Source organism: Chrysochloris asiatica, unplaced genomic scaffold (genome assembly GCF_000296735.1).
Source record: "Chrysochloris asiatica unplaced genomic scaffold, ChrAsi1.0 scaffold00008, whole genome shotgun sequence".
Classification (NCBI taxonomy): domain Eukaryota; kingdom Metazoa; phylum Chordata; class Mammalia; order Afrosoricida; family Chrysochloridae; genus Chrysochloris; species Chrysochloris asiatica.
This window is the reverse complement of record NW_006408526.1, coordinates 29,127,247-29,152,417: the sequence shown is the minus strand read 5'-3', so window position 1 is coordinate 29,152,417 and position 25,171 is coordinate 29,127,247. Positions and strand designations below refer to the sequence as shown.

General features: G+C 39.3%; 1 protein-coding gene and 1 pseudogene across 1 annotated transcript in view; one reads left to right on the top strand and one right to left on the bottom strand.

Moving 5' to 3' along the window:
* Window positions 1-25,171, top strand: part of SIK3 (SIK family kinase 3) — a 301,942-nt gene that overhangs the window by 122,386 nt on the left and 154,385 nt on the right. The gene's annotated exons all lie outside the window — the stretch shown is intronic.
* Window positions 1,787-20,404, bottom strand: LOC102825147 (annotated as a pseudogene).

Below are 25,171 nucleotides of genomic sequence, written 5' to 3'. Positions count from 1 at the left end.
ATAGCATTTGGTTGTTTGATGATGCATGGAGGGGATTGTAACCATGGCAATGAAATGATATATATATATAATAGGATGAATGTAAAGCTAATGTTCTCCCTAGTAAACGATCACATAATTCACAATAAAACAAAAAAAAAAAAAAAAAAGCCAGGTGAGACTAAATAAAGAAATTGACCAGAAAAATGATTTTAGGAGAATTACTGTATTCAGGGAAGCACTGCTTTTGTACAGTAGTTTATACACAAAAGTGGGGATTGGAAGATGTTGTTGAAAAGTAGTCTGAAGGCAGATTATGAAATACTGTTTTGATTTTTATCATTCAAGCTACATTTAATGACCAAAATATTTCTTGGCTAGGTCTTTAAGATCAGATTTGTGTTTTGAGATTATCTCTAAAAATATAAAATGATTGAAACTTAAAAATACTAATAATAGTAATTTAATTGTTGTTGTTATGTGCCGTGGAGTCGGTTCCAACTCATAGCTGCCCTGTACAGGGTTTCCGAGGCTGTAAATCTTTACGGGAGCAGAAAGCCTCATCTTTCTCCCACTGAACAGCTGGTAGTTTTGAACTGCTGACCCTGAGTTTACCAGCCCTATTCGTAAACACTACGCTACCAGAGCTCCTTAATTGTTAGGCTGATTCAATTAAAAAAGAAAAACGCAGTCTCTGATGTTGTTGTTGTGTGCCATCTAGTTGATTTTGATTCATAGTGTCTCAGTAGAACTGCTCTGTAGGGTTTTCTAAGGAGACCTTGGGGACTACTAACCATGGGGTTGGTATTTCAAATCCTCCACTTGCCCCTTCATGGGAGAAAGATCCTCCTGTAAAGATTTATTTACTGTCTTGGAAACGATACGTAAGATTACTTTGAGTTGGAATCGATTTGACGGCAGTGGTTTGGGATTTTTAGTAATCTTAACAGGAGCAGATCCCTAGGTCTTTCCTCCCACAGAACCACTGGAGTATTTGAGTCTCTCTCTGAGAGGTGGTTTCATATAGTGGTTGATAGTTAGTTTCCAGTAGTAACCCTCAGTCTCACACTTACCAACTGTCTCTTTGACTTTGTGTAAGTTAGCCTTTGATTTCATAAAGAAAAAGAATGCCTATTCAGAGAATTCTTTTGAGTAAGAATTGACTTGATGACAGTGGATTTGGGGTTTTGGAGGAGCATCTAGGTAATGTCTAAGAGGTAATGGTTTTAGAAATACACTCTGCTGTGAAGTCTGGGATGAGGAGAGGCTGGAGCACCACCAGTCTTTTGATGTGGCAGTTATTACTGTCTGGTTGGAGATACCTGTGTCTGGGAAGAGCGGCTGAATGAGTCGAGGACTAAGCAGAGAGCCTTAAGAGGAACAGTTGTTGATGTTGTTAAGTGTTGTTAAGAGGAACAGAAGTGCTGGAAAATTGGGAGTGAGTGAAAAAGACTGTCCCTATTTGGATCAAGGGATGGAGTTGATTAGTCTTTTGTCCTATATTCTTTTTTTTTTTTTAAACTGTATAAAATGGCATACTTTTTGTTTTGCATTCTTTAATTTCAGAAAAAAAGCAAAACAAAACAATTAAAAAAACCCCATAATACACAACATCTAACTTCACTCCCAAATAAGGGAGGGGGACAGGGTCTGAGGGCCTTACAGCCTGCCTTACACACAAGGCCCAGGAGCAAAAATAACCACTAGATATTAGCAGATGGAACCAGGTGGGACAGGGCCACTCAAGGCTGCTGTGGGAACCATAGGGACACTATACAGAGTGCACAAGGTTTGTAGGTAGAAATGCCTAATCTACTTCCATACGAGATGCATCCTCATCACCCTTAAGTGGTGGGGGAGTGGGATCTCATCAGGAAAAGCAGCATTGGGTTCCTCCGCTGCCACTTCGTTGTCATCAGTGCCGAAGCCCTGCTTGATCATGCAGTAGATGCAGTTGGAGTGGGTCTGGGGATCCTCATGAAAGAAGCCAGAAGACAGCAGTGCAGTTTCAAAGAGCAGGACTACTAGTTCCTTGACGGCTTTGGCATTCTTGTTGCTTCAGCTTTCTGCCTCAGTGTCGATGGGAGTCATCTGGATTGATCTCCAGGTGCTTTTTGGCCATCACGTAACCCATTGTAGAGTTGTCCCAAAGTGCCTGGGCTTTCATGATATGTTCCATGTTGACCATCCAGCCATATGTACTAGTCACAGTGCAGCAGGGTGAAGACACTAGTCTATTGGAGATTGTTACCTTTTCATCCTTATCCAAGATTTCCTTCATGAGTGCAGAGGTTCTCAAACTTGGCCTTGCTCTCTTCCATTTTCTTCTTTTCCTCTTCATCCATAGGCAGCTCTAGGCCTTCCTTGGTAACTGAGACCAGGCTCTTCCCTTCAAACTCCTTGAGCTGTTGCACACGATATTCATTGATAGGCTCAGTCATATCAACTACCTCAAAGCCCCACTTCCGTACTCGCTCCACAAATGCAGAATTGGCTACCTGCTCTTTGCAGGTTATTACCTTGGTCTCCTTCATGCGAGAAACATACTCAGAGAGAAGTCATTTCATCTCCAGACTGGGAAGTGTGATAGCGCAGCAGCTCAGAAAGGTGTTGCTGTCCTCGTGGATTCCAAGCTTCAGGATCTTATAAGAGAATATATCATGGAATTTCTTATAGTTCTCCTTGTCTTCTGCCAGCTCAGAGAAGAGCTCAAGGCACTTGGTGTGGATAGCCTACAAGATTTTGCTCTATTGGAGCATTTCCCGAGAGATGTTGAGAGGCAGGTCCTCGGAGTCCACTACACCTGAAATGAAGTTGAGATTCTCTGGTATTAACTCATCACAATTGTCCTTGATGAGCATATGGTGGTCTTTTAATGTTGTTCTTTTTCTTCTTATTCTCAAAGAAGTCAAAGGGAGCCCGGCAGGGAATAAACACCAATGTCCTGAATTCCAATTGACCTTCTACAGAGAAGTTCTTCACTGCCAAGTGGTCATCCCAGTCATTTGTAAGTCTCTTGTAGAATTCCCCATATTCCTCCTGGGTGATGTCATCAGGATTTCTGGTCCAAATGGGCTTGGACTTGTTTAGTTCTTCGTGGGCAATGTATTTCTCCTTTATCTTCTTGGTCTTCTTTCTCTTATCCTTATCGCTATCATCTTCCTCATCTTCATCTTACTCCATCTTCAGTCTTGGGCTTCTCTTCTTCATTCCTACCTTCTTCTTTCTCACCTTTCTCTTCCCCTGCCTTATAATCACTGATTTCCTTTTCTCATTCTTTCTCTAGATAAAGGGTAATGGGCTAGCCTATGAACTGCGAGTCTTTCTTCACTACTTCTTTCACTCAGCTCTTGGGTACTCTCTCTGGTCTTCTTGAAGGTGCAGAATCACTTTGGTACCCCGACCAGCTGGTTCACCATGGTCAGCACTAACAGTAAAGGAACCCCCAGCAGATGACTCCCAGGCATACTACTTATTATCATTATGTTTTGTGATCACAGCCACTTTCTCTGCCACCAAAGTAGGCAGAATAAAAGCCAACACCAAATTGCCCAATCATGGAAATGTCTACACCAGCCTGCAGAGCCTCCATAAATACTTTGGTACCAGACTTGGCAATGGTTCCCAGATTGTTTGTGAGATCAGCCTTGGTACTGCCAATGCCGGTACCCACTAGAGTTAGAGTACGTTCCTGGGGGTTGGGGATGATGTCAATTTCAGCTCTTTACCACTGTCCAACTTGGAAGGATCTGTCAGGCTTTCTTAGCAAATGTTGTCCGAGGCATCAGAAGCATTCCTCCCGGAGGAAATTTTCCTTGTTGGAATAGAAGGTATTGTTGATGAGTGACATGAGTTGGGCAATCTCTGCCTGGAAGGCAAAGGTCTCTACCTCCTCCTCTTCATGGTGCCCTTCCTCAGGGATCTTGAAGGAAAAGGGCTGCAAGTAGCAAACAGCTGAGGGAAGGTGATGAGGACAGTTCACATGGTGACTCAAGAGACTTGTCCTATATTCTTGAAGAAACCAGGGACTAAGGGAAATTAATGTTGTTGTTTTTTAAATGTAAGTTTTAGAGGTACTTTCAAAAAATAATTTGTAATAGTGTTCTAAGGTTGTAGAGTATATGGCATAAAGACTTGCAAACTTGTATTTACTGCTTTTGCTCATGAATGTGTATAGATTGTACCCAACTTGAGTTAGCCTTCTCGCATTTGGGTTCCATCTGTGCATATATTCGCTCTCGTCTCTCAAAGGGAAATTTTCATTCTTTAACCAGGGAAGTTCTCTGAGGTTTGCCGGTTTCTTCCTCTTCAGTCTAGACATTCTGTCTTTATATTAATTTTATTCAGGAAAATTCTCACCTCTGAGTTGTAGGCTTTTTTACAGTGCAGATTTACTGGTAATTGGCCAGGCAGGATTGCTCCAGTGACTGGTATTGGCTAATACCATGCTGTATTGCTGCCAAAAAGCTTGCATAATTAATGTGTTTGGTCATAGTCTTTTCTTACACATGACTGTACTGTGTACATGAAACTACAGAATGCCTTGGCTGCCTCCTCATTGACAGTCTACTGTCTCCAGTTTATTTATTTTCTTGTGTGTTAGGGGGGAAATAACATTTTGCCACTGTCTTCAAACAAATTTATTATTATTTTTGACTTCTTCTTATGAATTGAGTTAAAGTTTGCAGAGCAGATCATCAGATTTACATTCAACAAATCATGTACTTTGTTTCATTACAATAATTGCAATCCTGTCCATGTACCATCAGCTAACAGTATTTACCTCTGTTCACTTTAACACTAGCATTCTTCCCTGTATTTCCTGCTACCTTTATCTTTCCTCTGCTAACCTCCCTCTTGTTGTATGTTGCCTGCCTTGGCACCTACGTTAACATGGGTCTACCGTCTAGCCAATGAATAATTTTACCTTCCTTCCCACTCCTGGTAGCTATCTTCTTGTTGTTACGTGCCATTGCTTTGGTTCAGACCCAGAGTGACCCTATATATAGGGTTTCCCAGGAGCAACTGGTGAGCTTGAACCAGTGAGCTTGCAGTTCAAACCAACTTTGCATTAACCCACAGTGCCACACCAGGACTTGATATTTCTTTTATGAAGAAAACATTTTCTTAACTTTTTACAATGGTTGTAAAAAGTAATGATTGACTAATTTCACTCAGGATAATGTTCTCCAGGTTCATCTGTGTTATGACATGTTTTCCATATTCACAATTATTCTTCAATGTTGTGTAATATTCCATTATGTATATATACCAACGTTTAACCATTCTTCTTTTGATGTGCATTTAGGCTGTCTTCATCTTTTTTGTTATTGTAACAAGTGCTGTAGTAAACATGGGTGTGCGTATATCTATTTGGGTTTTAACAACTCTTATTATTGAGGAGATATACCAAGTAGAGGGATTGCTGAGTCAGATGATATTTCTATTTCCAACTTTTTGAGAAAGTGGCATATCATTTTCCACAATGTTGCACTGTTTTACAATCACGCACCAATCTATGAGGATCCCAGTCTCTTCACACCCTCAACAGCATTTGTTATTTTTTGTTTTTTTGAACTTTTCTGTTAATTCTGAGGTAAGTTGATAACTCACTGTTGTTTTGATTTGCAGCTCTCTTATGGTTCATGATCATGAGCATTTCTTAATGTGTCATACAGAAATTTAAATTTCAGCAGCTTTGGGTCGATGTAATAAAATATTAAGAACCACAAATTATGGTATTAGAATAGAAACTGTAGTTGCTTACCTCTCAGTTTGTAGTAGGGTATAAACCTTAAACTCTATGTGTGTTTTTAGTTACTTTGCTATTAAGCTTTCAGAAACTATTTTGTTTAATGATAACAATAATAATAATAAATCAAACCCATTGTGTCAACTTAATTCCAACTCATAGTGGCTCTGTAGAGCAGAGTAGAACTGCTCCTAAGGGTTTCTCAGGTCATAAATCTGTATGGAACAGATGGCCCCATCTTTCTCCCATGGAGTTACTGGTGGGTTGGAACCACCAACCTTGGGTTGTTTTTATATATATATATCATATATTTTTAAGGTTTTTATTGTGGATTGAGTGAAAGTTTACAGGGCAGATCATCAGTTTTACATTCAACAAATCATACACCTTGTTTCATTAACAATGATTATAATCTCCTCCATGTACCATCGGTTAACAGTATTTCTCTCAATTTAATTTAGCTTTTTTCAAAAACAACAACCAAAAAAAAAACAACAAAAACCACTCAGGCATATATAATAATTTATACCTCTAAATGACACATTCTGCAAGTCAGCCACCAGCTCTTATTCCCTCTCTTCCCATGAATCTAGGGTCCTCAGCCACTCCCCCTCTCTATGTCCCCATCTCTGCCCCCATCTTTGGTGTCCCTGCTTCTCTGGATAAGGTCCTGCATTCTGCTTGTGCTTCTTCTCCCTTGATGGTCCTGGGGTCCTCTGTTTCTGGACTGTAAGATTAACCACTCCCTTGTTTTTATTACAAAACTTTTACCTTTACAACTGTGAGAGTTGCAATTAGTCATGATGGCAACTATTCACTATTGAATCATATGAATCTTATCCCCATCTCTTTTCAGCAGACCCATCTAGATAAGATGGAAACTATTCAGTGGGGACTCTTTCTTTCCCCCCATACTCTTAAACTAAACTCCCTCTTGAAACCTTGTAAACCAGTCACTTTGTGCCTTTATTGCCCCCCTCATTTTAGGTAGCCAATGTCTAAGTTGCCCATCCCTGTCTACCCTGTGTACAGTGGGGATAGCACTGATACTTGATGTGAAGACTCCTTCCCTCTCTGTTGATATTTAGAGTTACTGCCTCCATGAGTATAGGTCAGGTTCATCAAATTGTAGCAATTTACCCTTGTTTCCTTTATAAAAAAAAAAAATTTTTTTTTGTTTGTTTGTTTGCAATCTTTCTCTAATCAAGTTCTGATTATGAAGCCATCGAGGCTAGGTCATATGGGTACTGTCTGCAAGTTTGGTTGTTCTTGTGCATCTCCCCTCAATTCATATCAGCTGGATGCTTCACTCTCAGCTCTAGCCCTCTGAGAACCAGCAACCTTTTGATAAGCAACTGAATTGTTTAACTACTGTGACACCAAGTATTTGTCCTTTATATTTATGTGCCTTATCCTACTTATACTTGTCAAAATATAAACATACAGGAGGTCAATTTGGAAGCCCACAGTCATTTTACAACCCTACAGAGTCAGTACGGATTTCTGAGTTTAATTTCTTCTTTATCTCTATTTTATTAAAAAATTGTGGTTTGAGTGAATGTTTACAGAGTAAATTATTTTTCCGTTTAGCAATTTGTACACATTTTCTTTGGTGACATTAGGTGCCATCCCCTCAATGTAACATCGTTCTTCCCACTTCCTCGCTGGGGTCCCTTTTTCCAATCTTCTATTTTTCCTGCCTTCTGAAGTTTGGTTTTGGGTAAATACTGCCCTTTTGGTTTCTTTTTGTTCTGAGGACCGTATTTCTCATGGTGTTATGTTCTCTTTATAGGTCTCCCTATCAATTGGTGATCTCTGGGTGTGGTTGGGTTCCAGGTTTGAAGGGCATCTAAGAGACGTAGTTCTTGGGAGTTCCACCAGTCTACAATAAGTCTAGTGCTTTGGGATTTGGATTTTGCTCTACATCTTCTCCCATTCTGTCAGGGAGTTCTGTCCGGGTGATCCTGATCAGAGCAATCAGTGTGGTAGCCGAGCATCATTTAGTTCTGGCCTCAGGCTCTAGGGGAGACTGTGATTACTCTGGTCCAATAGACCTTTGAATGAATTTGTTTCCTTGAGTCTTTGATCTTCTTCACTCTTCTTTTCTCCAAATGGTTAGAGACATCTTAGATAGCCACTCTCAAGCTTTTAAGACCCCAGTCACTACTAACCAAAGTAGGATGTAGCGCATTATCGTTATGGATTCTATTATGCCAATTGACCTATATGTCCCCAGAGATTACGGTCCTAAAGCCCAGTGAGTCATTTCCTCAAGGTGTTTGATGATGAGTAACAAGTTTGCATAGCTTTGTCACCCCGCCCCCTTCCAACTCTATACCTGGGAATTTGTTGTTATTGTTATTAGGTGCCATCGAGTCGGTACTGACCCATAGCGACCTTATGAACAGCAGAACGAAACACTGCCCGATCTTGGGCCAACCTCACTACTGTTGCCACGCTTGAGTCCATCAATGCTGCCCCTTAACCAGGGTCTTCCTCTTTTTCTCTCACCCTCCGCCTTACCAAACATGATATCCTTCTCCAGCGGAGAATGTGACAATGTGTCCAAAGTATGAGAGACGAAGTTTGGCCATCTTGGCCTCCAGGGAGCATTCTGACTGCACTTCTTCCAAAACAGATCTATTGGTTCTTTTGGCAGCCCATGGCACTTTGAATATTCTCCTCCAACATCATAAACTCAAAAGCATAAATTCTTCTTTGGTCTTCCTTATTCACTGTCCAGCTTTCACATACATATGAGGTTATGGAAAATACCATGGCTTGGGTCAGGCGCACCTTAGTTCTCAAGCTGACATGTTTGCTCTTCAACACTTTCAAAAGGTCTTGTGCAGCAGATTTGCCCAATGCAATACATTGTTTGAGTTCTTGACTGCTGCTTCCATGAGTGTTGATAGTTGATACAAGAAGGATGAAGTCCTTGACAACTACAATCTTTTCTCCGTTGATAAGAATGTTGTTTATTGGTCCAGTGGTGAGGATTTTTGTTTTCTTTACATTGAAATGTAATCCATACTGAAGGCTGTGCTCTTTGATCTTCAACAGTAAATGTTTTAAGTCCTCTTCACTGGTTGGTGTGCAAATTTGAATAATAGTGGTATTAACTGGGCTTCCCTGTAGGTGCATGGATATTATCCTATCACAGACAGCATTGTACTTCATGACTGGTCTGTATATGTTCTTTTTGACAATGGATGTAACACCATTCCTTTTCAATTTGGCATTTCCAGCATAGTAAACCATGTGGTCATCAGATTCAAAATGGCCCATACCAGTCTATTTTAGCTCACTAATGCCTAAGATATCGATGTTTATGCATTCCATTTTTGACAACTTCCAATTTTCCCAGATTCATACTTCGTACATTCCATATTCCAATTATTAATGGATGTTTACTGCTGTTTCCCTTCATTTTGAGTTGTGTTCCATCAACAAATGAAGGTCCTAAAGGTTTTATTCCTTCAGGCTTTGCTCCATTCACGTCTTCATGGTCAATCTGCTTTGAGGAGGCAGCGCTTCCCCAGTGGCATATGAGTGCCTTCCAACTTGAGGGGCTCATTTTCCTGCATTATATCTGACAGTGTTTCTCTGCTATTCATAAGGTTTTCAGTGACTAAATATTCTGAAGTAGTTCATCACTCATTCCTGGTCTGACTTCATCTGGAAGCTCATCTGAAACCTGTCCACCATGGGTGACCCTGCTGGTATTTAAAGTACCAGTGGCGTAGCTTTCAGAATCACAGCAACTCACAAGCCACCACAGTATGACAAACTGACAGACGAGTGGTGGGGATATTTGTTAGCACATGTAAATACTCACGTAGAAACATCCTCTGGGAAACCTATATAAGCTTGTGGGTGTACTCCCTTATGCAATGCCACATCTATCTGTTCAGCATACATATCTGCTTGTATATCCATTCATAAATTATTATTTGCTGTTACTGTTGTTACAGGACTCTGCACATAATAGTATTTGCTATTGTTCTCTTTTACTCTTGCATATCTCCCAGTGTCTTCCTTTGTCTTGGTCATGTTGTGCTGACCTCCTCTTATTGTATACTACCTTTCCTTTCATCCAAGTTGGTGTGCCACTGCAGGATAAGCACTGACCTGGTTCAAACCCACCTGGTCCCTGAAATACTATACAGGGTTTCCATGAGTTGGAACCAACTCGATGGCACACAACTAGCTGGTCAGTGATTATCCCTTTTCCTCCCCCATGGCCCTTCTTCTTTACATGTTAAACACTAATTGTAAGTAACTTGGATTACCTTTAGTTGTTGTACTTGTTTGCCTTTAGTTTTAACTTATGACTTTTATTAGGATCTTACTGATACTGTATGTTTTGGAATTTTTCTCAGTGAGATTTAAGGTCTTGGTGGGCTAACCTTGTTATTAATGCTTTCTGGGATTTACAAGGAGAGTGAGTGTTGGTATTAAACCAGCAACAGCACATATTTTCATGGGGCCAGTGGCAGAATACTATTTGAGTTGCAAGTTTGTGTAGACCTCAAATAATTTAGTGTAGGGTCAGCTACAAAGATGCCATGTTTAATTCGTGTCTGATTTGTCTACATTGTTTCCAAAATTCACTTGTAAATAAATAGAGATATGCCATGGAGTCCTGGTGTGGCGCTGTGGGTTAATGTGCCAGACTGCAAAATTGTTTGAACTGCAAAGTCGGCAGTTCAAGCTCACCAGCTGCTCCTCGGAAACTCTGTACAGGGTCGCTATGGGTCAGAACCGACTTGATGGCACTTAACAACAGCAATGCATGTTGTGGTATCCTGGTATAGCGCTGTAGGATCAGCACTGGCCTGCGAACCATAGGTCAGAGGTTCAAATCTACCAGCTAGCTGCTCCTCAGAAACCCCGTACAGAGTCACTATGAGTCGACATTAACTTGACGGCACTTAACAACAGCAAAACTTTGGATAGAAAAGTCATATCATAGGACCACAACATGGCATGTTGTTGTTAAGTGCTATCGAATCAGTTCCAACTCTTAGTCACTATAGGATTTCCAAGGAGCAGCTGGTGGGTTTGAACTGTAGATTTTGTGGTTCACAATCCAGTACTGATCCTACAGCACCATATCAGGAGTCCACAACATGGCATATCTCTATTTATTTACAAGTTTGGTAAAGTCTTGTATATTTTCCATAAAAACTTACATGTTTTTATAGTGTTTTTTCCCCAAGTCTTCTGATACTTTGTGCCTATTATGAATGCATTTTTTGAAAAATTATTAACACATCTTCTATCACTTAATGTTGGAGCATTAGAAAGGTATTCAATTTTTGTACACTTGTTGTTAAATGCCATTGTATTAGCTCTGACTCATAGCAACCCTGTATAGGGTTTCCGAGGAGCAGCTGGTGGATTTGAACTGCCAACCTTGTGGTTTGCAGTCCATTGCCTAACCTACAGCACCATACTAGGAGTCCATTTTGTATGTGAGGACTTTATATTTTATTTTGTACTTAAAACCAAAAACCATGGAGTCGATTCCAATTCATAGTTACATATACTTTTTATTTATCCCTATGTCTCAGTTTGATCATTTGTGAAGCAAAGGGATTGGATTTGAATAAGATATTTGTAAGAACCTTTCTGGTTCTACATCGTATGGTTCAGTGCCCTTTTAGTGGAAATTGTACAGCCTGAACCACAGATCAGAACTATGAATACAGCCAGAGTTTAGCTTTGTTCACATGTATTTGCATGTGTTTTTTAATAGGTCTTTGTTTTTTGAGCAATGATTCTGTAGCATCTTGTGGTAAAGAGTGAGTGCTTAAAATTTTTAAAATGACACTCAGAAGTACTGTGCTTTATTCTGATTGAGATGGATTACTAGTATCTCCTTTCCCTGCATTTTAGATTGTGGCTCAGTTAGTTTTACTGCATATTTTCCCTCCTAAAAATAGATGTTTTCTTTATCTAACCCATAGCTTTTATAAATGTTTACATCTCAGATATTTTCCCCCTACAGCATGGCTTTCATTGGGTGAATTTCATTAGAGCAGGTTATGTATTTAATAGCATCTATTTAGTCTCTGCCATACCTCTGCCCCAAGGATCCAGTGTGCAGAGACTAGAAGATTCCATTAGGAGTTTCAGTAGTATTGTTGAAGACTTATTTTTCTATTTATTTCTCCTGGGTGTAGGGAAGTAAATGTTATTTTTGTTCAGTCCTAGCCCACAAATGTATTTCAATAGCAGGCTATCTTTGTGATTTTGTGGGTCCCCCCCCCCCATAAAGGCTTAAATTACATGAATTTCTCTATATAGATGTTTGCCAAGAATTTGTTTGAAGAAATTGAAGTGGCTAAATAAGTTCTAATTTTGTTTTGAATTGTGTTCCTGAAACTGAAGTCAGAGCAAAGGTTGTTGGGAGTGCTGTGTTTTCACACTCTAACCATCTTCCTTTCATGAAGACAAGTGTGATTGGTAAAACCAGTAGCCACTCTCTATAATCCCAGGAGTGTTTTTGTTGCCAACCCTGAAATTAAAGCATCAATCCATCATTTGTAATGCAGTTTTTAGAATGCAGTGTTATTCCTTTTGTTTGAGGAGGAGGAGGGTGATTAACAGTTGCTAGGTACTTGTTGCATGCCTTCTGGGATGAAAAGGGAAAAGGCAAGTTAAGGTACATGAGGATGGATGGTTGTGATGGTGGTGGTGGTATGCTGTTGAATCTGTTCCTGCTCATTGCGCCCCTGCATAGGGTTTCTGAGACTATAAATCTTTACGGGAGTAGAAAACCTTGTCTTTTCCCTGCCAAACGGCTGGTGGGTCAAACTGCTGATCTTGTAAGTTGAGGGAGTTTTTCATACCTGTTTTCTCTATCCTACATCTTTTGGAAGTTTGAAGACATTCAGAGAACTTGAAGAAAGTGTGAAATTTGGAATTGGTAAGAAGTGTGAGAGCGGCCTTATCAGTGATAAGTAGAATAATAATAGTAATAGAATTACTAATAGCAATATTACTAATTATTAATAACAATTAGAAGAAGCTGATATCTACTAGTAATCTGCTGTATGCTAGCTACTCTTCTAGGCCCTCTATGTTCTAACCCTTACAACAAATTTATTCAAGTAGTTGTTATAAAGATAAGAAGCTAAAGTGAATCTCAATTTCATTCTCTTGTCCCAAGCCCAGGCTCTTTCTGTACTATAAATATCATTGGGAAAGGGTCAACCTGACACTGTAAGCCAGAAGTTTAGAGTTCAATAAAAAATGTTAAAAATTTAGAAAAAAACTTTTTTTTTTTTTTTTGAGAAAGGAAGACTAGATTGAAAAAACAATTGCATCCCAAATAATAACAAATATGTTGATGCTTTTTTTCTTCCTATCAGAATGGTTGCTGTCTTTCATGGGTTGTTTCATTAATGAAGTGAACCCCGCAAGTCAAATAGAAATCCAGGCTGGTTATGTAATCTTAACAGTTACAGGTTATCCAAAGTTATAAACAAGTTTTTCTCCCCAGAGTCAGTATGTCTGAAATATACTGGATTGAGATTAAAACTACATTCTTTAGTTTTCTATGCAGAGGGAAATGAGGTCCCTTTAATGTACAATTGCTCCATTTATTTAAGAGGTATTGCTTTTATTCATAAGCTATGCTGTGTACTGTGTAAAAGTGTGAATTTTTAAAGCAATGTTGTTAAGTGCCGTCGAGTCGGTTCTGACCCATAGCGACCCTGTACAGGGTTTCCGAGGAAATAAATCCTTACGGGAGTAGAAAGCCTCATCTTTCTCCCGCGGAGCAGCTGGTAGTTTCGAACCACTGACCTTACGGTTCGCAGCCCGATTCGTAACCACTACGCTACCAGAGCTCCTTATTTAAAGCAATAGCATCTCATAATATATTTTTATTATTGTTCTAGATAAAATTTATTTGGAACCAGTAAGTTCATATTTGAATTTGTTTGCTTGTTTTTATTTGACATCTGAGAAGATACTTACCAAAGATACAGGTGAATAAATGTGTAGACCAAAGCAGAATGAGCTAGATTAAATCTTTGTGTTGATTAGTATTTTAATGTCCAGATAGGCAAGCAAAAAGCACTTTATTAATTTACAAGGGTGACTTCAACTAGTGAGATCAATTTATTTCTCTTGAATTTCTATGAATACACTTATTACCCACATAGGATACTTCACTACAGTATATATGTGGTTTAGATTTACATTATCTCACATTGTAGAATATAACTTTATCCCCATATCTGCATATGTTAGAGCTCCTAAGGTTTTCTAGGTTGAACCCGTTTAAACTTGGTAACATCTCATTAGGCTGAATGTATCCTGTGTATTCTATTCTTTCCCTTGTGATGCTGCCTGTTTCTTTGATTTTAATATTAGGAAAAGACCTAAAGGTATAAGGTGAAATGCTGTGCAGATGAATGTTATTAACTTGAAAAAATCAGGAGACACAGACTATAACACAATCAGGATTTGTTAAAGACGTTTCCTATGTAGAGAGAGAGAGCTCTTCTAAAAGACAGTTGTGACGTTTTGCTTTGAGGAAAGATTGCCAGTGAATGAAAAGAGCCTTTTGTAGGCCCCTATTTAGGAGTCTGGTAACTGGTGTTTCTGGACTGTATACACAGAGACCCATGGTTGGGAGACTATCTCAGAGTAAAGCTATCTGAGTTTTGTATCCAAAGCTATTAATTTCTTCAATTATAAGAAGAAACCACAGATTGCATAATGGCCTTGGTATTTTGTTGGTATGGAGAAAGGGATGATCTCAGAAGACTTATAAGTCTGTGTTGGGGTATGTGTGACACGTGCCTTTTTCTTTCTTTCTTTTTAAATTTAAGCAGCCTTAGATAGTTTTATGAAACTGTAGACATCTGAAGTTAGCACATCTAAATCAGTGTATAATGCAGCCATTTTTTGCCAGTGCTAAGTGCATACTTTGCTGAGCTTTCTAATCTGGGCTCCAGAGTTTATACATAGCAAATTCCCACATCTGCCAAGTTCTGTTTTGACCCAGAGAGGAGTGGAGCAAAGTGGGATGAAGAATCTGGAAATACAAGCTGCCTATAGGGTAAATTGCATTTTGGAATTTTCTTCCATGTGGATTTTCTTCTCTTGCATCACTGTGGTATTTAGCAGGCTGGGCTGGAAAGGTCATATTACACAAGATGAAGAACAATAAATGGTCTGTTCAGCGACTTGCTGGTCAGCCTCCTGCCAGTGCCGACTAATAGCCATTTTTTCCTTTGGGATGTAAGTGTTTGGGACTCTGGTAATTTGTAGCCACTGTATTCTACATGATGCGAGATCTAACATTTGAAGGTGACTCTTATTCCAGTGACTTAAACTTTTTTCCCCCAGTCAACTACTGCTTCTTCTTTTGAGTCTTAAACACTACCATGAATCAATTTTGTAAATTACAGTAAGAGTGTCTGTGTCCAAGAAACACATGTAAGTAATAAATGCATTCAATGAAAGAAGGTCCTGCATATTGATTTTAATTTTAATTTTGCCAAAGATGATTTTTTGCGGCTTATAAGACTTCATCTTTTAAAAATTATGTGTAGTACAAGGGGGCCTTCATAAAATTCGTGGGAAAATTCCATTATCTTTTAATTCCATTTTGCCACGCACTTTTTGAAGCCTTCTTGTATAATGGCCCTAGAAATAGTTGGCTGTTTTTCTTTTCATTTGGACCAGTAAAATTTCCCTTTCCTTAAGTTTAGGTGCAGTTCCAAACCGCATTTGATATATTTATAGGAGGACAGACTTAAATAGGATTTTAAAGGTGTGAAGGATCTGGAGCAGAAGGTAGTGTTTTTTGATAATTAAGTTCCCTTAGATTTGGTGTATAGGAGTTGTATTAATAAAAAGGTCCTGGTGTGGTGCTGCAGGGTAAGCAGTGGACTGCTAACCACAAGTTCAGTGGTTCAAACCCACCAGCTGCTCCTCAGAAACCCTAATCAGGGTTGCTGTGAGTTGGAACTGACTCAACTGCACTTAACAACAACCTTAATTAAGGACATATTCCGAGTGACTCCTATGTAAGTAATAGAATCACATAAAGATACTTCTCTGCTATTGTCTTGGATCTGTGTGGGAGAGGGCATCTACCATGAAACTGCATAAACACAAGTCTGCGTTCATATGGATCTACAACCAGAATTCATACTACCTATGAGATCTAAAAATCTGTAAGCTGAAAACTTAGTTGTAAATGCTTCCAGTTGGTTATGATACTTAGTATCTGGAAGAATCAAATTGAAATCTCTGTAGAAACAGTTTATAGATGGGACTCAAATAGTTTTTGTATGTAAAGCATACAAACTTTATTTGGCACAAGAAAACACACCACTATGAGTAGTCAGCTACAGCAGATTATGGTTTCTAAAAGTGTGTAAGAATGCTTCAAGTCTAACAGTTTATAAAACAATAAATTAATATGCTAATTAAGTGAAGACTGCTTAGCATAAAGTGAATGAAATCTTAAATGCATATTCATGGAGAATATTATAACTATAATAGACATTTTTTAAAAGGGCAGATAAGAATAATATGTAAGTACAATTCTGTTTACAGAAAATAGACCCCAAAACAAAAAAGCCAGGTAAACCTAACTTGTGGGTTTTTTGGGGGGCTGGTGGTGGTGGTGGAGTGGGGGATACTTATGTATGGTACAGACTTCTAGTGTGGTACTGTAGGATCAGCATTGGATTGCAAACACAAGGTCAGCAGTTCAAACCCACAGCTGCTCTTCGGAAACTGTACACAGGGTTGCTATGAGTTGGAACCTACATGATGGCACTTTAAAAAAAATATGGTACTGGTGTGGTGCTGTAGAATAAGCACTGGACTGCTGACCACGAGGTCGGCAGTTCAAACCCACCAGCAGCTCCTCAGAAACCCTCTGCAAGGTTGCTATGAGTTGAAACTGACACAGCTTAATGGCACTTAACATAGATGGTGGATTATAAAGAAAAGTGAAGGAATGACAAACTCCAGGAGAGTGGTCATTCTAACGGTGGGGTAGAATGGACAACGCATACAAAATGTTTTACATATGATATACCCCAAACCCAATCCTCCTGCCATCCAGTCGATTCTGTCTCACTGCGATCCACTGGGACAGAGTAGGGTTGTCCTAAGTGTTCCCAGGACTAAATCTTTATAGGAGCAGACAGGCTCATCTCTCTCAAGTGGAGTGGCTGGTGACTTTTAACGGCCAACCTTGAAATTAGCAGCCCAACATTTAGCCCACCGCACCACCAGGGATCCTTCTGCAAAATGCTCATTGATTTTTATATTATTTTTTATTGTGGTAAAAAATATTTAATGGAACATTTACTACTGCAACAGTTTTTGCAAATACAGTTCCATGACATTGATTACGTCCATCATGTTCTTGTATAAATTTTATACACTGTGTTTTTGGAAACCAGCCACCACTGTTAGCAGAAACTCAGTGCCTTCTGAGCAATGATGTCCCCATTTCCTTTCCTCCTTCTAACACTTGCTAACCGCGGTACATTTGCTCATTTCATACAAGTGGGGTCATATAGTATTTTTGTGACTTATTTCACTCAGCATAATGCTTTTTAGTTTCATCTGTGTTGTAGCATGTATCAGGTCTTCATTTCTTGTTATTGGCTGAGTTATTAGTCTATTGTATGTATACTCATATACCACATTTTGTTTAGCCATTCATTTATTGATGGACATTGTTTCCAGCTTTTAGTTATTGCTAATACTATACAAGTTTCTGTTTGTGTTCTTGCTTTCAGCTTGAGTATATGCCTAGGGTTGGATTGCTGGATCCTATGGTACTTCCATGTTCGGTGACATCACAGGTGACACCAAAATGACTGTCTATAAAATTTTTGCAGGGTGTTTCAGCAGAAGTTTATTATTTTTAAATAAAAACATCACTGTAGTTAGTTATAAAAAAAACGCTGGTGGTTAAGCTCTTTCTTGGCTGCTGATCTAGAAGGTCAGTGGTTTGAAGCCCTAAGCCGCTCCATGAAGGAAGGACGTGGTAGTCTGGCTCCATAAAGCTTATAGCCTTGGACGCCTTATGAGGAGGCACTTGTGCTCTGTCTTTGAGTGGGAATAACTCAATCGCAATGGCTTTTGGGGGTTAGTTAATAACAACCAAAACATTTTTCACAAACCCCACTTTCATGTGTCAGTGTACCTACAAGGCAAAAACTTTTGTGTATGCTAATTACTTTTGGAACTTTTTATGTACTCTAGTCAGACCTGTCATTCAATTACAGAGGCTTCGCATCACGTGGTTTTGTCTGCATGTGTTACAAGCATGCACCGTTATTTTTTGTCTCTGCTGGTGTTTTTTAGTTGCTAACTTTGTCAGATTTTCCGGTGTTTTAGCGATAACATTGTGATAGTTATTATTTGTGAAGCTATACCAGTAGCTTTTTTGAAGATGAAGCAGTAATTAAAAGAAGGAGAAAAATCTTTTACAAAAGTTTGCTATTCAGTTGCTAATGTCGGAAACTAGATGAAGCTAAGTGATTTCATCTACAAGTTGTAGTCTTAGAATGAGAAATTAGATCACTTAATCTTCATTTAAAATGTGCTTCCCTTTTTTTTTTTTTTTTTTTTTAAAGACCACTTTTCAGTTTATTTTTTTGGTCAGCAACCGAGGCACATCCCTAGCCTGGATCTGTTGTTTGTCAAAAATCTCTATGCATTGACATTGCATCCTTTTCTGAAAGAATGTGAAACCCAAAAATTATACACAGACCTGACCTACTTGGGAGGATCCAGAGGACAAGGAAACTAACTTTCTTCATCCTTTTTTGGTAAAAAGCAGAGATTTTTGGAGGTAAGGGTCAAAATTTCCTATATCTGTTCTTCTTTGAAGAGTCCAACACAGTTTATTTCTCTCCCTTGCATTAGACGTTCATGTTTGTGTTCTCTTAGAGTAATGGACTTGATGTGATGACACCTTTGCAAGTGTGCTGGTCTAACGGCTAGCCATTTCCCAAAGGCTTTGAGACAGTGACAGAAATTATTTATTTGTGTGTGTGTGTGTGTTTTAACTTGTGAATTCACTGAAGATTTATAGAGCAGATATTTAGTTTTACATTTAATAAATCAGATCTTTGCTTTATTACTATTATTGTAATCCCCTCCATGTACCATATGTTAACAGCATTTACCTCTATTCACTTTAACTAATCTTTCCTCTGCCAATGTCCCTCTTGTATATTGCTAATGTGTGTACTGTCTAGCCTGTGAATAATTGGCTTCCCCCCCACCCCACCCCCAATCACCATAGACTGCTTCTTTTATCAAGAAAACCTTTTCTTAACTTTTTACAACAATGGTCTCACACAATGTTTGTCCTTTTGTGATTGACTAATTTCACTCTGCATAATGTCCTCCAGGTTCATCCATATTGTGAGGTATTTCTTAGATTCATCATCATTTTTCCAACTTTGTGTAGTATTCCATTGTGTGTATGTACCCAGGTTTGTTTAACCATTCTTCTTTCGTTGCACATTTAGGCTGTCTCCAGCTCTTTGCTATTGTGAATAGTGCTGCATTGAACATGGGTGTGCATATATCTATTTATGTTATGGCTCTAATTACTTGAGGATGTGTACCAAGTAGAGGGATTGCTGAGTCATATGGTATTTCTATATTCAGAATTTTCAGAAAGTACCATATCATTTTCCACAGTGTTCACATCATTTTATAGTCCCACCAGCATTGTAGGAGGGTCCCAGTCTCTTCACACCCTCACCAGCATTTGTTGTTTTTTGTTTCTCTAAACTTTGCTATTAATGTTGGAGTAAGATGATACCTTATTGTTTTGATGTGTATCAAAACAGCTAATGATCTTGAGCATTTCTTTTCTTCATATATTTGTTGACTGCCCAAATGTCCTCCTAGACGACATGTCTGCTCATGTCCTCTGTCCATTTTTTAATTGGGTTATTTAATTGTTGAGGCATGGAAGTATTCTATAAATTTTAGAGAGTGGTCCTTTTGGGGGCTCCTGCCAGGCATGGAGCTCACGAGGTGGGTGGGGGAGGGATGTGACAGTGGAGTTCTGCTCCTACATGGACTTCCTATAGGTCTAGCTGTGTTCATTGTGCAGGGTCCTCAATCTAGAAGTAGTTCATAAGGTCCTTGTTGGAGCTGTTTTCTGTGTCTGTTAGGACCACAGGACAGCTATGGACAGGATGGTTGGTTATGAGGGTTTCTGCTAGAATAAAGCACTGGACTGCAGTTCGATTTGAACCACAAGGTCAGCGGTTCAAATTCACCATCCTCTCTTTGGAAACCCTATATAGAGTTACTATGAGTTGGATCTGACTTGATGGCACTCAACACAACCACAATGTTGGTCTTGTGACTTGGTGGGTTGTATAGGTCTGGAACAGAGCTCACCTGAATCCAGTGACCAAAGCCAGGCAGCTGGTCCCCTCTTCACTCTGGCGTTGACTCACCAGCCCCGTGGCTCTGAACTCTAGGAGAGCAGGATCTGTGTGGGGGTGGATGAGGGTGGGAGCTGGCCACACATCTCATCACGAGGGGAGCGTGGAGAAAAGAAAGAGTTATGCTTTTTCTGTTACCTGTGTGAATCTGCATTGCAAGGCCGCCCAGTTGCCCAATCTGCTCACAAGATGGTTGCGCCATGTCTGGCTGGTCACTCACCAGTTAGTCTCCCTCTCTCGCCGTCCCTGATCAGCTGCCCCTCCCAGCAAGCACTCAGTCACTTCTCTAAGCTTTCCTCTGCAGTCCAGGGTTCCAGGATTTTCATCTGTTTTTCTTGTATTTGATCTCTCAGATCTTTGTTGTGGAGGGTCTGTGTAGTGCATCTGCCTATTCTGCTATCTTGCCAAAAAGTTCTTGTTTTCATTTTTAGCTGTCTTGTTTTACATGTTTGTTGTTATAAACACCTCAGTTTTTAATTTTTTAAAGAATTTGTTTAGACATAGAAACCCTCATATTAATGAATGAGTCAGTTGGACTAATCCTTGGAGAGTACATCCCATTTATTTTATGACTGCCCAGTAATGGTCCTTCCATTTCTAGCTTAGTTCTGTATTTCAGTTCTTACTTACATAAGTGGTATTGTCATCCCAGTTTTTAATTTTTGTTTTCCCCATTGACTTTTTTTTTCCCCCTGTTGACTTGTAAAAATAAGAATACAAAAACATTTCCCATAACCTTTTTTGTTTTGTTGGTTAACAATTACTAAAACACTATGGCTTGGTTCTGAGTTCTAGGCCCTTTTTGAGGTACTTGAGACTTTCTTAATCCTGTTGCCTTAATATCCTAAACCCTAACATTAATAGGAATGTTACTATCAATGTCAGTGTCTGATAAAGGAATTGTTTTCAGAATACTGTCAAAATATTTGTGGATTAAAAAAACAAAAAAAGTCTGGATACTTTTCAGAAACAACTTCAGGAATTTTTTGTAAAAAATCTATGGACTAAAACTGTAAAACAAAAGTAAAAGAATAAGAGCCAAATAGTAGGAAAAGGGTGATAGATATAATTTTACCAGATAACTTAGGCTAATTATAGTTGCCACAGTTGACTTAGCTTTTGCTTTTCTGGTAGTAAAGACAAACAAAAAACCATAATGAGATACTTGACTTACATTGCAATCCTCCCTTAGTGATTATCTCATTATCCACATTTCACATTTAAGACAGTAGTAGCAATTCATGGTGATTATTTTACATATTAACGAGGCTGTGGGCATAGGGCAATGACTGCAGAGCATCCCTTCCCTTGGGTGCCCTCTGGGAAGCTGCCCTGTGTAGCCCTGTACTCTCCGCTCCTGCCTGTGTGGAGCTGTGTTACATCCATATGTGGAAGGGGCCTGGCTTCCTTCTGGGCAGACATGCAGGCAGCACTGAGCCAGCGGGCACCTGCTACAGGTCCTCAGCTGTAAGGTCTCAGGCCTTACCCCTCAAAATTGCTGTGAGGTGAGCAGGGAGGAAAGAAAGGGGCATCCGAGAGTGGGTTTGAAGGAACGCATGTGAGTTTAATGGCATCCCAAAGTAAGCTGAACTGTGCCTGAAGTCTCTGCCTCTGTGGTAACCAGCTCCCAGTAGCCTTGATGCCTCTCCATGTCCCAAGGATACAACAGGAGGCTCCAGGATTGTGTAAGGCACAACTTACTTGACTTGCTCTCAGATTCACAAAACTATAAAAAATAAATAAAAAGCAAAGATTTTAAAAGATTTAAAAATGTTTTTCATCACAGGAATCCTTTTTGACCCTAAATACACAAGGAATCTTTAAAAAGTTCATGGAGAACAACTATTATGAAAGAAGTATGCATGGATTTTCTTTCTGTCTTTCATATACCAAAACAAATAAATATACCGACTTGTTAGAACATGCCTGACCAGAATTGAATTTGAGGAACTAAGAAGGAAAAGAGTCACTATCAGAGTGATTTGGATTCTATTAAAATTAAAGCAAGAACATGCATTAAATTTACGGTGAAGGATGGTGAAATCAGCAGTCTACAACAAAAGGATAGCTTATTTTATGAAGGGATCAGATGATGTTGAAGATGAAGTCAGCAACAGCAGACCATGTATATCCATTTTTGAGAAAAAGATGAATCTTGTTCATGCCCTAATTGAAGAGGACCAATGATTAACCGTCGAAACTATGTTGTTGTTAAGTACCGTGGAGTCGGTTCCGACTCATAGTTACCCTGCACAGGGTTTCCAAAGCTGTAAATCCTTACGGGAGCAGAACGCCTCCTCTTTCTCCTGCGGAACAGCTGGTAGTTTCGAACTGTCGACCTTGAGGTTTGCAGCCCGATTCTCGTAACCACTACGCTACCAGAGCTCCTTGTAGAAACTATAGCCAACACCATTAACTTCTCAATTGGTTCAGCTCACACAATTCTGACTGAAAAATTAAAGTTAAACTTTCCACTCAATGACTGTCAAAACTGGTATGCCTAAGTCAGTTAAGAGCCGACTTCATCCATAGTTATTCTTGCCTTTCCCATCACCCAAAGCAACAAATGTCCACTCTCTAGAAAGTGATTCCCCCTCTCTCTTCCCTCCTATGCTTGCTCTTTCATCAAAGAACTTTGCTTTCTGTGTATAATTACTCGCGACTATTTATAATAGTGGAGACATACAATTTTTTGTTTTTCTAATTGACTTGTTTCATTCAGCATAATGCCTTTCAGATTCATCCCTGTTAGTGTTTTGAGGTTTCCTCATAATTCTTTATTGTTGCATAATATTCCTTTGTTTCTATGTTCCATAATTTGTTTATTAGTTCATCTGTTGGTGGACACTTCAGTGGTTTCCATCTGTTTTGCTTTCGTGAATAATGCTGCAGTAAGCATAGTTGCCCATAGATCTGTTTGTACCTCTGCTGTTGTATTTTTTAGAATACTTAGGAATGGGATTGAGAAAGGGCCATACTGTTTTCTGTTGAGGTTGTACAGTTTTACAATCCCACAAGCTGTGCATGAGTTCCAATACCCCACAACCTCACCAGCATTATTTGTTTTCAGTTTTTTTGATCATTGTCATTCTTGCAGGGGTGAGATCTCATTGGCATCTCTCTGTTGCCTGGTGTGGCACTAAGGGATGAAACACTGGACCGCAAGGTCGGTTGGAACCACAAGGTTCGCAGTTCAAACTCAGCAGCTGCTCTTTGGAAGCCTTATGGTTTCTGTGACTCGGAACCAACTCATAGTGACACTTGACAACACTTAACAGCACCAACATTGTCTCTAATGTTGGGTGGTAGTCTGGTGTGGTGCTGTAGAATAGGCACTGGACTGCAAGGTCAGTTTGAACTATAAGGTCTGTGCGTCACTATGTGCCAGCACTTAATGACAACAAATGTCTAATGGAGGAGCCCTGGTAGTTAGTATTTTACATGCTGTCAGCAGTCCTAGTCCACCAGTCACTGTGCAGGAGAAAGATGAGACTTTCTACCTCCGTAAAGATTTATAGCCTCATAAAACACTAAACAGGGCCATTATGAGTTGGAACTGACTCAGTGGTACGTAACAACAAAAAAATGGCTAATAATTGAGAGCATCTTTTCAGGTATTTGTTGGTTGCTTGAGTGTCTTCTTTGGTAAAATGTCTGTTCATGTTTATGCCCTTTGCCCATTTTTTCAATGAGATTATTTGTCTGTTATTGAGGCATTGATGTTTTCTAAATATTTTAGAGATTAGATCCTTACTGGATATGTCTTTGTCAAAGAATTTTTCCTGGTCTATTGGTATTCTCTTTAATCTTTTGATAAAATCTTTTGATGAGCTTAAGTAATTAATTTTTAGGAGGTCCCAGTTATCTAGTTTATTTTCTGTCATTTGTGCATTTTTAGTTTTGTTTGATAGACTATTTATGTTGAAGATTAGGTCCCCTAGTTTTGACTCATATAATCTTCCATGAACTTTCTAATTTTAGCTTTAACATTTAGGGCTTTGAGCTATTTTTAGTTTTTATGCATGGTGTAAAGTAAGTTGTTGTTGTGAAGTGCTATCAAGTCTGTTCCGACCCATAGCAACCCTGTATAGGGTTTCCGAGGAGCAGCTGGTGAGCTTGAACCACCAACCTTGCAGTTCTGGTGCATTAACCCACAGTGCTACACCAGGACTCTGGTGTGAAGTATGGATCCTGATTATTATTATTGTTTTTGTATATGAATATCCAGTTTTACTCACACCATTTTTAAAAGAGAGTATTTCTTCTCCATTAAATAGACGTTGTTGACTCTTTGTTAAGATCAGCTGCCCATAGATGGATGGATTTGCTTCTGGGTTATCAATTCTCTTCCTTTGGTGTGTGTGTCTGCATTGTACCAGTTCCAGGCTGTCTATATTTTTGTGACTGTATAGCAAGTTTTGAGATAGGGAAATGTGAGGTCTATTGCTTTGTTCTTCACCAGCTTCACTGTAGGGTTTCTGACATGTTTAACACAGCACTGGAGGCGTTCAGTCATCCATGCCAAGAAATTTGAAAGCCCGGTACCTGGCCAATGACTGCCTATTCCAAAGAGAGCTGACCCAATGGAATGTTGAAATCATCTGATAATATCATTAATACCCCATGAAATCAAAATTTTGCTAAAGATAATTCAAAAACTGCTGCAACCATACATTGACATAGAACCTTCCAGAGGTTCAAGCTGAATTCAAGGGAGAATGGAATGAGGCATATCATTGCTGAGATCAGATGGATCTTGGTTGAAACCAGAGAATACCAGAAAGATGTTTATCTGTGCTTTATTGACTATGCAAATGCTTTTCATTGTGGGGCTCATGATAAACTATGGAGAGCATTGTGGAGAGTAAGTATTCCGGAACGCTTTAATTGTGCTCATGAGGAGCCAGTGCATAGACCAAGCAGCAGTTAGTTGTTCGAAAGGAACAAGGGAACACCGAATGGTTTAAAA